At 44.5% G+C, this 14177-nt stretch overlaps 1 protein-coding gene across 2 annotated transcripts in view; it reads right to left on the reverse strand.

Annotated features, from left to right (window-relative positions):
• Window positions 1-8041, reverse strand: part of RALA (RAS like proto-oncogene A) — a 29693-nt gene extending 21652 nt beyond the window's left edge. Inside the window, exons 1-2 of one of the 2 annotated variants that reach the window (XM_087766992.1) lie at window positions 7909-7959; window positions 2499-2576 (exon numbers count right to left, since the gene is read on the reverse strand). The gene's annotated coding sequence lies outside the window, so the exon portion shown is untranslated. Of the gene's footprint in view, window positions 1-2498; window positions 2577-7908 lie in introns of both variants that reach the window. The other variant, XM_087766998.1, reaches the window with a different exon arrangement.
• Between the last annotated feature and the right edge of the window lie 6136 nt (window positions 8042-14177).

Genomic DNA, 14177 nt, shown 5'->3' on the forward strand with positions numbered 1-14177 from the left:
ATGATATACTACTGCACATCACTAGATGGGTCTCAAGCGTGTGTGTCTTCCTGTGGCCAGACACATAACGCAAAAGCTAAAGGCATTCCAGCAATGGTCACAGACTAAATCCAGTTTATTTTAAAGGTCAGCCTCCCCAGGGGAGAACTACTATAGAAGTCTCTATATGGTGAAATCCGTTATCTTTAGCAACGTTTAATTGATTTAATTCTACACATGTTGCAACGCTAAACACTACCAAGCGTGATCTGTATTTCTTTCTGTACACGTGAACCTTTAAATTCCAGTGAGAAGTACGTGACCTAATACCTTTTCAATGTTGCATGGTGTAATATAGGATTTCCTCTGGCCTACAAAACCTTCACTACTGCCGACTTATGAAAACATTTTATTTCCAGCTGCTCACTTGCATACTTTCAATTCAGCTGCGGGACTTCTAATAGCATCAGTTCGCCACAGAGTCAGAAGCTAATTTTACATCTTTTTTCCTTGAGGGGTTTATTTCTTTTACCTTAATACACGTACAGGCTGAGTCCTGCATAAAGTCTGGAAAAGTTAATGTTGTTAAAACCCATTCCTGTTGTTCACAGATAATGGTCAGCATGAAAGATCTTAGTCTCCTGAGAAACAGAATTTTTGTTCCTGAAAAATCTCTTCTTCAAACCACTGACAATCCAAGAATAACTATGCTATCCTGACTGGGTTAGTTATGACCATTTCAGTATATTATTATATAGTATTTCACTGTTCATACTTTAAAAAAAAAAAAAATACCCTAGTATTTGGCTACAAGATTGTTTCTGCTTCAGTTTCTCCTCCCAGAACTTTTTTTTCCCCCATACCTGTAACAAAGTTTTACCACCTAAAATTGTAGTAAAACCTATTAGAAAGATTACAATATAAAACTTTGCTCCTCAAGCAATGGATGGTTTTCCTCAAATTTTCCAAACTACACTTAAGGTCACTAGAACTAATTTGCTCTTTCAATGCTCTTCAAAATACTCCAGCCTGAAGAAAGTCACTTAAACTATGCATGTTATACACATGGTCTCATACATCTTGCAGAGAAGAGTGCTTTTGTTAGATTATTTCATTCTTCTATTCGTTTTGACTGCAAGAGCTATAAAGCACAACCTTTCCAAGACAGAAAATACAACAGATACAGGTTAACCTTCATTTAATTTTAAGAAAAACAGATGATCTTCTACTAGAAAAGTTCAACTCATGCCAAACTAAGTTACCTAAAAAGATCAACTTTGCCAATAAGATCCAGTGAAAAACTTTAAAGAGACAGGACAGTAAAGAAGTTCCTCAAAATAAAAATCGGGACCTTCTAAAGTTTTTGAATGATTCCAAAACCAAACATTTCATATATCACTCTTTGGTTCTTGGGCAAAGAGGAGTTGAGAAATTCTAGCATTTTGGTGAGCAGCTGCACTACAAAAATCTTTTTAAAAGCGTAATTGTAACTATAAGCCCATCGGTAAAACTAATAACTATATGCCCAAAGTTAGTGACTGTCAGGGAGCCAGTTGCATGGGAGTACGCACACAGACTTTACTAAAATATTTTGTGGATCAGCTACAGGCCTCTTGAAGAACACCACCAATCTACAAATTATAACCTCCCTAGCTCTGAACACAGAAAATACCAGTTGGCAATGCCTGCAATGGGATTCCTTAACAAAGCACAGAGACATTAAAGATGTGCAATATACATTGGTTAAAAGCAAGTATTTTCCCCTCACAGCAGAAGGGTAAAAAGTTGAGATCATGACTGAAGATCCAAGTTGTTATCAAAACGAGATGTTAAGAAAGAGGACTGAGACATAACATAGATTAAGATTTAGAATTTAATTCCTGTAAGTCCATAAGGCAGCAACAGCTCCCACTCAACTGTTGTTACACAACCACACCTGAGACAAGTTCTTCCCCGAAAGAACACTGCAATTGGAAAAACCACTTGGTTAACTTCACCCTTTTTAATATTTCTGAAAAAAATGCACCTGTATTTTTTTTATTTAATTGTTCTAAAACCAGTCCTTTATGTTACACTGTACACTAAAACAAAATGAGTACCGACGCAAACCAAATTAATAATTCAGACTAGCAGCCTTCTTATTGTTCTTTATCACAGTCTTTTAATTTTTCATTATTGTTCTTATCACAGTCTTCATTAAACAGGGAAAAACAATCAAGTACTAGCATTTTATGCATCTCAAGTTACAGTGGGTATCTTCCTCCTGGGGTACTCCAATATGTTGCAGACCACACTGAATTTCGTGATGAAAGTTACACGTAGCCATCTTTTCTTCCTTGCAACACTAACCATTTAATAACATTTTAGAGGATGAACTTGCTTAACAGAAAGCAGTTTCTGATATTTAGCCTAATGCATTTGCTCTTTAAATTCTGAATGACAATACTGGACTGTATAGAGGAGGAGTCCAGAGTGCAGTGTTTTCTTTCTAGGCTAAGCGCTCCTGTTTTATTACATACCTTACTTCCAGTGCATATGAACGAACTGGAATCTCAAAGCCATCATGGCTGATCAGCAGCAGACAAAAAATACACAACCTGGAGCATGAAGAAAAGATGCTTTAACAAATCGTACTCATACAGACGAGTGCTGCGTCACTGACTTCACAATGTGAACTATACCAATGTAAAACAAACTTCATATTTGTTTTCAAATCAGTGATAACTTCAAAAATGTAAATGTACAAAAAGTCAGAGAATTCAAGTTGCCATAAGGTGTACGGAGCTATCGGTTACGACCATACTGGACCAGTCACTGAAGCATTGCAATGAACTCTTACTTTGGATATAGTTAAATATAAATTTTGACCTTACAGAAACCAGTTTTTAAGAGTGTGCGATTTTAAGTCTTAATTTAAAGTCTCTTTAAATTCTTGAAATACAAGAGTTCTGAGGATTGGAATGAAGGTTTATATGCATGTTACACTACAAAGGTGGAATTAATTTAGGTGGTTAAGTGTGTAAAAACTTTATCATTTAGTGTTGTCACACCAAAATAGCTCTTCCACACAATAACCACTTTAATTCAGTACCCGTTTTTGCTTACTTTGATCTCCATGGGTAACAGTGACAGATGATTAAGGATAAGCTTCTACCAGCCTTGCTTTGAGTAGGGCCTTCAGGTCCACGTACTGAAACATCTTCCACAGCGTGACCTCACCCATCAAGGGTGGGTTTTGGTGAGTGATACATCATGCCTGCAGAAGTCTCTCACGTTGTTTTCCTGTCTGTATAGTTTATTTTATTTTGAGGTCTGAAATAAATCCCACTGGGGAAAGCGTTGCTGGAATTAACTACTTCCATACTAAAAGCCCTTTCAGGAAACAGCACAGTTATACCAACAGGACTACACTGGTACAGCCTTGAAATGACAGATTAGCTTTACTCTGCACTGTCTGATGGGCTTCAATGGGAGTACTAGCAAAGAGAAGGACTATACCACACGTAGCTGGCTTTTAAGGTTCTTCACAGAAGTTTCATGTCTGGAAGACTTCCATGTTTACTGCACTCTGTTTAACGTTGACAGAAACATTTCCGCCTGCCTATATGCAGGTGTTACACATAAGCATTCTCAGACAAGGATCAGAGTTAAAGATAAAGTCTAACAGCGGCACAGAAGGATATTAAGTTAGCATTTCAGAGAGTAAAATGAAAGAGGTACCAAGGCCTGAATGCATGGCTGAACCCTGCTACCTACACACTAAGCACAGGTGCCAAGCTCCTTTGCAAAAAAAAAAAAAAATCACATTTTCCTTAATTTGCACAAATACTTGTTTGGTCATACAGTGTATTTACATGCCATTTTTTTAATAAAACCTTGTGGGCCACTGCACCAGACATTCCCACACTCTTGCATCAAATGATGTAGTCAACTTAGAAAAATACAATACATTGAATGAACTGTACTGGTAGGAATTCAATGTATATTGTAATTGCTTGAACTAAGGAGCCAATATCACAAAATAAGCATCATCAATTTCACTAAAGTAATGATTGCAGAGTTACTACGCAACCAACTCTCTTTATATCTCTTGTTTGTGCTACCTTCTTTGCATTCTTGGCTCCTCTCCATATTACCATTATAAACTGATTACAGCATAGCTTATTTTGAATTCTCTGTAGTAACTGTCTTTTTCATTACATTTCCTCTCTTTATGTTGTCTAACCTCTCCCACACACCTCTTTCTCCAGTCTTCCCCTCTATGCACAGCTTGAAGTCTTCAGTGTTACCAATCTATTGCCCCAAAGGTGCTGGGAATTTTGACAGACACAAAACTAATCCCAAACAAAACATCAGTAGTAAAGACTAAGCCACCCTCTAGGCACAGGCAATCAATTCTCTCATTGGGTCATTCTAAGGCAGTGTCACTTAGCTTATACTACATTTCTTTCCAACTTGCTCCCACTCTTAAATACAGTACTGGTTTTTCTGTAGGAATTTCAGATTTTTTTGCTGCTGTGTAGAGCTCCTCAGATTCAGCAGTATAAGCCTAACCTGATGGTTGCGGGTTGGACGTCTACCAAAGAGTTTCCACGAGCAGCTGTGCCCACTGACAAATCCTTGCTTGGTAGGTGCTTACTCTGACTCGCAATAGTTAAGAAAACATGACAAGAAGCAAAACAGGATTTAATAACTCCTTGGTCTGTCTTCAAGCCACATTTGCTATAGTTAAAGTGACTCTAAGTTCTTTACATCCACAAGGACCAGAAGTAATTTCAGGTTCTGCAGACAGTAAGACTTACCGGTTACGTTTTGGAACTACCCTAAGAGCTGATTTTAAGTACTGCAACAGACTAATAAAACAGAACCATTTCTTCCCTACTTAGTAATTTATAAACTGTAAAACATTTTGCAGAACGTTCAGTGGATGCACAGTAATTATACCAACTGTTCTATTTTCTTGGTTCCTCACATCAATTCTTCACAAGGTAGGAAGGAGACTTAAAACAGTTGTCCCATAATTGCGTGTGTGATGTGGGCAGGCTATAATATGTTCACAAGAATGCTGTCACTAGCCTACCAAACTACCTTGTTCACTTAAAATAGATTTCAATTTAGATGCAAAGTAATTTCAATAGCTTGGAGCCATTAGAAGTTTACTGGAAGCTGGCTGCAAGCACTCTCAAGGGGGTGGGGAGTTCCCAGAACACACCAGGCATGTGATCAGTGACTTATTCCCAGGACCACTATATCCTATAGCACTTGCTACGTTGGCAAAACAAACAAATCCAATCACAAAGTTCCGAGATTTTTCTCACACAATTGTTTCTTCTTCAATTGTGAAACTGCAGGGAAAATAATGCTGTTGGCAATTATCCGAAATGCAGTTGCCTAAATAACTTTTTATGTAACAAGACACTGTACCTACATTATTCTTTGATACCAGAGACTGCCATACATCAGTTTCTAAGACAGCACCATCCTTTGCCTCAGCAATTATTTTCTTCCAAGTCAGATGCACTTGAAATTTAGCAGGAGTAAAAGCTCATCTTAGAACACCCCTGTTTCAGGGTAATCCGTTCAAAAAAGTACACGCAGGGATATCGGCGCATGACTTAACTGCGGTTAAGAACACAACTGTTCTTATGGAAGTCAGTCCGAATACAGAAGACACATGGACCACTGCAAGGTCTCCAACAACACTTATTTAATGGTCTTGCATTCCTCCTTGGTTGCTTTTAGGCAGCACTGCCTTATCCTCACAGCCACATCTCTTCCTGCCCCCCTTCCCCACTCCCCCCCCCCCCAATAGCCTACTATTTCTAAGGATTATTTATGTAAAGAGTACATGCCTACAGGTGACACAGATAACAAATCCACAGCTAGTGGACATTCTAGCTTTCTCTTTTATGGGTAATGATCCTCTCTCTATGGCCTAAAAAAAAAAAGATTACATTATTTCAACATTGTCAAAGTGCATGCAACTCAAAATACTGACTTCATCTTAAAATGGTTCTATTTTTTCCCTTCCTCAAATTCAGAAGAACATGACAAAGTGAAGACTGAGATCAAGGAATTCTCAATAGTAAAGGAGTACATTCACTATTTAGTATCACAGCTTATTTAACCCCACAGTTGACCTCTCATGCAGTGGACTGAAGGCTTTTTCTGATATTTTTGTGCAACAGTACGTCACATTCTCCCATTTTTACAGAAAAGAAAAAAAAAGGTAAACATCACTAGCACTGGCAATCCCTATAGCTTCTACCATTTGGAGGCTTCCACAAAAAATGTTTGACAAGCTGTCTCACAAGCACAGACTAAAGGGTTTAAATCCACATCAGAGATTTACTCATCACATAGTTGTTCTTCATTCTATTAAGAATGCTCACAATTTCCCAAGATTTAAACGTTGAGGTACATGCTATTAGATGAATAAGTCAGCTGAAAAGAAAAAAGAGGATTTTTACTTAAGAATCCAGTTATAATCACTATTAATTATACTGATAACTAATAGTATGCCAGTATCTTCTCCCAGTCCACGCAGCCCCTTTCCCAGGAGCTCCTCTCTTTTCAGTGTAACTTTCATCAGAAAAGACAAGGAACAACTGATAGCTTTTTGTGCATAACCTATCTCCAGGCACTGAAATGCCAGCAGAGGTACGTATTGCTTCCACTCGTGGAAGTGCAATGGTTTGCACTGCAGAACGCAAAGTCTCTTTCCAATGAGAACTGGAAATGCAAGCTTGAAACAAAACATCAGGGTCATTTTGAGTCTGAAAATAAGCGCCTCAGAAGTCTTTCTGCCAGGACAGTTCAATGATGCTACAAAGCAGACACACAGATCGTACGTAAAAATCTCTCTCCAGGTGACTCTTGGGATACGTATGGCCCACTTAACATCTTCATTTTTAAAGAGACTCAATTAAGGGGAAGCAGCTGAAGCTCTTAGCTTCCATTTAAAAGAAACCCCAAAGTAAACACCAGATTATTTACCTAACCAAATACGTGAGCACCGAAAGGCTCTTTTATTTAGGCAACTTAATAGCCATACTTCGCACTTCTTCCTTTTGTTGCAGGCAAGCACAAGCTATAGTTAGCAGCGACGCCTTTTAACGCGTACCACTACCGAAGAGAACAGCAGACGAAAGCGAGCAGCAATTACACGTTGCAGAAACGCTGCTCTTGCTCATCCCCGAACCGCAACGCGCACACGGGCGCGCAGAGCTCCGGCACCCGGCCGCCGATACGACAGGAGCCGCCGCCGCGGCAGCCGCTCCGTCCGGCCCGGCCCGGGGGGTGAGAGCCCGGCTCCCTCCCCCGCCGACCCCGCGGCGCGGCCCCTTTGTTCGGGGTGAAGGCGCGGCCGCCCGGCGCTCCGCCCCCCGCAGGTGCGGGCGTTGGCCGCCGGCACCCCGCGCCCCGAGGACGCGGCCGCGGCGGGGACGCCGCACCTGCCTCACGCCGCCGCGGCAACAGGAGGCGGCCGGACCCCGCCGCCGCCCCCTCCCCGCTCCCCTCAGCGCCCGGGCGGGCAGCGGCAGGCCCGGGGCGGGAGGCCCCCAAGGTGGACGCCCGTAACCTTCAGGGAGCGGCCGGCTGCCGGCCGCCGGGCCCCCGCCGGAGGCTCCGGGCCCCGCCCGCGGCCGCGCCCGCCTCTTCCCACACCCCGGGGTGGGGCCGGCAGGCACAAACCGCCGGCCAGGGGCGGCAGCCGCCCCCCGGCGCCGACCCCCGGGCGGCAGAGAGCGGCGGGCGCGGGGTGGCGGGGAGCCCCCTCCCTCCCGCCCGCCCGCCCTGGAGCTCTCCCCCGGCGGGGGGCGGGGAGGGGCCCCTGCGCTCTCCCCCTCCCCAGCCCCGGTGGCGTGGCGTGGCGCGGCGCGGCGCGGCCCGGCCCGGCCCGGCCCCCCCGCGCTGCCCTCGGCTCACCTGCGGCGGCGGCGGGTCGAGCTCCGCTGCCCGCTGGAGGAGCGAGTGTGGAGGGCGGGGCGGGGCGGGCGAGGGGAGCCCTGGTGCCGCCTGGCGCCGCCCCCGCGCCCAGAGCCGGCGGCGCGCGCCGTCCGCGGCGGAGGGCGGGGCCGGGAGGGGCGGGGCGGGCTGCGCCGCAGAGGCAGCCGCGTCACCGGGCGTAGCCCCGCCCCACTCCCCGCGCGCGCGCGGGGGCGGGAGTCGGGCGGCGGCAGGCCGCGCGCGGCGGAGGTCGGGGCGGGGGGGAAGAGGAGCGGGCACGCGCGGCGGGGCAGGGGCCAGGCCGCCGATGCGCGTGGGCGGAACCCGCTTCCGGAGGGAGGCGGGGCAGCGGGAGGCAGCTGCTTCCGGCGGAGCGCGCGGGCGGGCTCCGGGGCGGGTGGCGGCGCGGGGCCGCGGGGCGGGGCCGAAGGGCGGGGCGGGGCGGGGGCGGTTGGGGCCGTTGGGCCGCGGCGGCGGCGGCGGCGGTGGCGGTGGCGGCGGCGGTTAACGGCTGGGGCTGCGGGCTGCCTGCGCCCCGCGGTGCCAGCCTCCGAGGCCAGCTCGGGGCCCGCTCCCGGCAGCAGCTGCGCTCCCCAAGCGGGGACGGGCCCCCTGCCTAGGTCGGGCCGGTCTGGGGGCTGCGTCCCCGTCATCCCAGCGGCACGTTCACTCGGGAGCCTAATGGTGGCAGAGCGCCTGCTTCTCAGCCGAATCTTTTAAGCGAGACAAACATCATAGCTTCATATCCGCTCCTCACTTGCCCCCCAGCTAATCCCCGATCTGGCGAATAGATGAGGCATGTTCTGCCATGGTAAGGAGATAAGTTCCCAACATCTGTCGCTAGATTTATAAACACAATTATTTTTAGTGGTGAAAGCAGAACATGAGCTTGCCTCAAGGGACAAGTACAAGCTGAGGAAACGTTTAATATGCTGACTTTAAGAAGAATTATCACTGGCAGGAGGGAACATGAAGCACTGAGATTGTGGTTTTTTTAGTCATGGACCACTCCATGCATGAAAGGTTTTATAGATGCCAAACAAAATAGGGAGATACGAGAGGAGAGTTTCCATGTTAATAACAATAATTCAAATAATAACAATGATGCCTTAATAACTGTATCTTTCACTGTTAAATCATTGACTTAAATGGGAGCTTTGTGTAAACACAGGATGATTTAAACTCACAGTGCAAGTGATGTAATGGAACCTAAGCGTAATAGAGAAATCGACTGCTCAGTGTGTGTTTTTGTTTTATCAGGCTGTAACCATTCAGGGATGACACAAATTGTTTTGACCCCTCCTCTCCTCCTCACAATTACTTGGCTGAAGGTGGTTTCTAAGTCTGGAAATTCCAGTTTTTATCACCTCAGCTGGAAGTCTTCGACTTCAGTGTTCACATCATGCAGCCATTGCGCTCTATTTGCAATGTAGGTGCACTTTAAAATCTTTGTTGTTCTCTGTGCTCAGTTTTCTGCAGTTTCTGACATCCTGGGCATTTAACCAGTGTTTAGTCCATCTCCCTCTAGAATTTAGTTTCATTGGCCTCCCATTTTGGCTTGTGCTAATTTTTGCATATTCCACAGAGTTTGAGAAACTGATAGCAATAAAGGAGCAATCCAGGTGCAGTTCGTTCTGATTAAAATACCAAAACATGTTCACTTACACAAAAAAATGTTGGATTCTCTTAAATGGAGGGCGGAAAAAATGGGGGGGGGGGGAGAAGGGGGGAAGGAAACCTGGTAACACTGAGTCAACAGAACAGCCAAAACAAGACACAAAACATTTTGGGTATTTCATGACAGGGAAAAAAAGTTGTGTGCTAGCTATGATCAGCCTTTTCACGAGACCATGAAAATGTTGGAAGAGTCTTAGCATGGCCCTGTACACATATTGATTCAGGGGTCTTCAAGAAATCCTGGCCCAACTTCCGCAGCCCTTTGAGTATCTATATACTGTATTGCTTCTTAATACGTATTCCAGAACCCTTCGTTGGAAGAGTGGCTGAGTCATAGTTCAGGTATCATTAATACTGTGGTCTGCAGCCATTCAGTATTTCCTAGCGCACAGAGAAGCCAAGAATAGGATGTTAATTTTGCCTTTACTGATTATTCCCTCTCTTCAACACCTGCATTCAATCATGCCCTGAAATCACACAGTTTTAAAGATCTTTAGTTGCAGAAAAGGCATCACTGGTTGTTGACAAAATGCACGTGCACTCATGCCTGTTCTCCCTTTCTTGTTCCCTTCATCTTTTCTTGACCAGTAATCGTACCCCTTCCCTTCACATTGTGTGGAAGAAGGGAAGCTCCATTGCCGAAGTTAACCAAGTCTTTGTATTGATTTTAACAGCAGTTTGGATCATGCCTAGAAAGTATCAAAGGCATTCTTTTGGTCATTAGTGTTATGGTTCAGATCAGGAGTGCACCTCTGAAACTAAGCTCTCGATTGTCCCGATTTACTCTGCTTTGATTTGCATGGTAGAGTGGTCTTGGAACAGACGGAGTGGATTGGTGTAGGATGGGACACTGAGATGCACTGCAGGAGTGCGCCTCAGGCACTTCCACTGCAAACGGGCATTCTGTCCGGGACCGGGACCAGACCAGAGCCAGTCCAAAATAACCTTCCCCCTGTAATACATCTAGAGTGGTTGCTAGGACCTTGATACCAACTGTTTCACTCTATGGAAATGCCCCTTTTGCACCATGCTGCTTGTTAATGGACATGGCCTTTGTCCTTTTAATCTCCCTTTAGAGCTATCTTGTTTAAGACAACAAATGTCGTTTTATTTTGAATTTTTGTCCCGTGGCCCAAGCTGCATATCATAATGCAATAAAAACCAGTTCATAGTATACCCCACATCCTCCGTTTGGGAAATGTCCCCTGGCACCTTGCCTAAAACAAGTGGAAAAAATGAACTCTTTAACCCAAAACGAACAGAAATATTTCCATGAAAATGCATTACATTAATAATTCCTATTCAATTGCTAGCAAGTGACCACAGCGAGAGCTTCTCTGTAGCACCCATGACGTTTTAGGGTGTGACTCCGGCTCCTCGGTGTAAGAGAGCACCTGGTCAGAGGAGAGTGCTATTGCAACTATTCCACTCCATTGACTGCGTAGGAACTTAGGGCTGGGCAGCCCAAGGTAGCAGCAAATCTGAATTGGTCACTGCTCTCTGGTGTTTAAATGCTACAGCGGGCACCTAAAACCATATAGACGGTGTAGCAGACATTTGCAATGTGGCCCTAAGGATGTATGTAGGGATAGTCCTTTGTTATGTATTAGCATATGTGCCAGTACAGCTCTGCACATAAAATATTTGCAGAGAAAAATGACAAGGTGTAATTAAGCAGAGATGTAATTAATTGTGTGCTAGTAGTATTTGCATTGTGTACCGTAATACAACTAAGAAATCAACTGATACTGACAAGAATTTAATTTATTTTAAAAAGCTAAAGATACAGTGGACGTGTCAGACAAAACATGTCTGAATCTTTGGGAAAAACATTGATGTGCAACTTCCTTTCCCAGGGAACAAAAAACACTTGTTCCCTTTAGCACGCATTTTGTAGCACACAGTATATATAATTTAACACTGTAATTCTATCGTAAGATTTCTGTTGACATGAATGAATGAACTATGTACTTTGGAAAACCACCTTATCACGCATAAACCATCTATTCTTCCTTCAAGATCTCAATAAATCTTCCAGGGTGAGAGAGACTTCATTTTTCTAAGGGACAAAATAGAAAGGGAACAAAACCACTTACTGGTTTTTGAGGACACCCTCCTATTTCAGCCCAGAATCGATTAGTCTGGCATCTGCTGGGCCTGTGGGTGTGTGGGCCTTTGTGTTGTGAAGCATTACTGAACTGAAATCAATACAGGGAGGTAGGATCTCCTGGTATTACGGGTAATTTCTTCTCTGTTATGCTGGCGGCACAACTGTATTAGAATTTATTAGACAACGTTTTATTACCAATGCATAAGGACGCATGAAATGTATTTGTGATTTAACGGAGTTTCTAAGTAGCAGGACCGAAGGAAAGAAACCACCCAGTTCAAATCCACTATGTATTCTGGGGAGAATCACCTCCCCAGCAAAAGGAAAGAGCTAGAAGCTTTCACCTGCCTCCAGTTTGTACCAGTTGTGAGAAATCATAAGTAACAATGAGTGAAGAATATGGTATTGCTTGTCTAATTATCAATATACTCATACTTCCCCAGTTTGTAACTCTTTGTGCTTTTGTGTGTGTTTGTGTACAGGATAGTCAGGTTTTAGGGACATCCTACGCTTGAGGTATATAACTGGCATGCTCAAGTGCAGACTTGGTACCTAGCTCCCACTTTACGCAACAGAGAGTGAGTGCTACCTTGGGAGGCTGGTGCGTGTATCAGGGGGTTGAATCTCCCTCTGAGTGTGCCTGTTTCTCTCCAAAAATAAGAATCTAATGTGACAAAGCTTATTTTGGTGCCTGCTGTTAGGCAGTACAACTCCAGGTCTTAGAGAACAGCCTACTGGATTAGGATTCAGGTAATCTTAATTCTGCTCTGTGCTGGTTTTGGCTGGGATAGAGCTAATTTTCTTCGTAGTAGCTGTTACGGGGCTATGTTTTGGATTTGTGGTGAAAACAGCGTTGATAACACAGGGATATTTTCATTATTGCTGAACAGTGCCTACACAGAGTCAAGGCCTTCTCACACCGCCCCACCAGCGAGCAGACTGGGGGTGCACAAGAAGCTGGGAGGGGACACAGCTGGGACAGCTGACCCCAACCGACCAAAGGGCTATCCCACACCATATGCCGTCACGCTCGGCATATAAAGCTGGGGGAAGAGGAAGGAACAGGGGGACATTCGGAGTGATGGCATTTGTCTTCCCAAGTAAATGTTAGGTGTGATGGAGCCCTGCTTTCCTGGAGATGGCTGAACACCTGCCTGCCGATGGGAAGTAGTGAGCGAATTCCTTGTTTTGCTTTGCTTGCGTGTACGGCTTTTGCTTTGCCTACTAAACTGTCTTTATCTCAACCCCTGAGTTTTCTCACTTTTACTCTTCCAGTTCTCTCCCCCATCCCGCTGGGGGGGGAGTGAGCGAGCGGCTGTGTGGGGCTTAGTTGCTGGCTGGGGTTAAACCACAACATACTCTCACAGTGTCACTAATCTGCTCTGCACTTGGCCAGTCCACTGTCCATCCATTTCCCATCCCAACTTTCATCTGCTTTTTATATTTAGAGGTTAAGCTCTACAAGGTAGGAATAGTCTTTCTTTCTCTATGCTTTTGCGGCACATACAACCTAGGGGACATTTTTGTGATGTGCAGAGATAAACATCAGCTGTTCTCAAAATGAAGAAATCCAGTCCAGATTCTGAACACTACGAATCAACACACATACACAAAGGTTGTGTGGGCAGTTGCTCCTACTACTCTTGCTCAATGCAAGGACATCTTAATCTGTCAGCTGACAGAGGAGCTTCCCATCATCTGTGACTGCCTCCAAACCTGTCACACGTGTCCCCCCACACTTGCAAACAGATACATACTCCCTAAAAACAAGACAGTGGGATTACTGTAATAAACTGTTGGCCAATGAGAAACTTGCATTTGCTTAGCTCAATTAGCTGTCCAAATGACATTATTCTCAGTACTCCATCTGAGCTAGTCATGGTGCTTAGCTCTCATAGCTTTCTTACCATTTTGAAAAGATAATCCATCCCTGAATGCTTTGTGCCTTTAAAGAAAGTGCAGCGAAGTGACTTGAATAACAATGAATCCAAGAGTAATGATGAGTTTGCAGCCATTCATCTTGTCATTCAACAGAGCTAGGAGAAATTACATCATTCTAGCAGGTGTCTAGGAATCTGGAAATCTGAGATTTGAGGGTTACAGCACAGTTGGTTTATGAGATATTAGAATAGACAAAAACATTATTAGGTACATAGTTAAGGAATTACCAAATGTCTAAAAATACACAGGCACTAAAATGTATGATACAATGTTTATTGCATGTATTTATAACAAGTCTTCATAGTTTAATTAGTTTTGGTTTTAAAACATAAGATATGAAAAGCAGTATCAAATTGCTTAACCAATATCGAATGATGTAAAATATGTAGTTTATATGGAGTACCTGTCTACATGGCACTGGGGTAACATCTTTAACTGGCATTTGTTGGGGTTGAACTCCTTTGTGGTATTGTCTTTCCTGAAAAATGCATCCTTCCCACATACTATTTTACTGAAATAA

The sequence above is a fragment of the Nipponia nippon genome, unplaced genomic scaffold (assembly GCF_047370975.1).
Source record: "Nipponia nippon isolate SJK-2023a ecotype South Korea unplaced genomic scaffold, ASM4737097v1 scaffold_1, whole genome shotgun sequence".
Lineage (NCBI taxonomy): Eukaryota > Metazoa > Chordata > Aves > Pelecaniformes > Threskiornithidae > Nipponia > Nipponia nippon.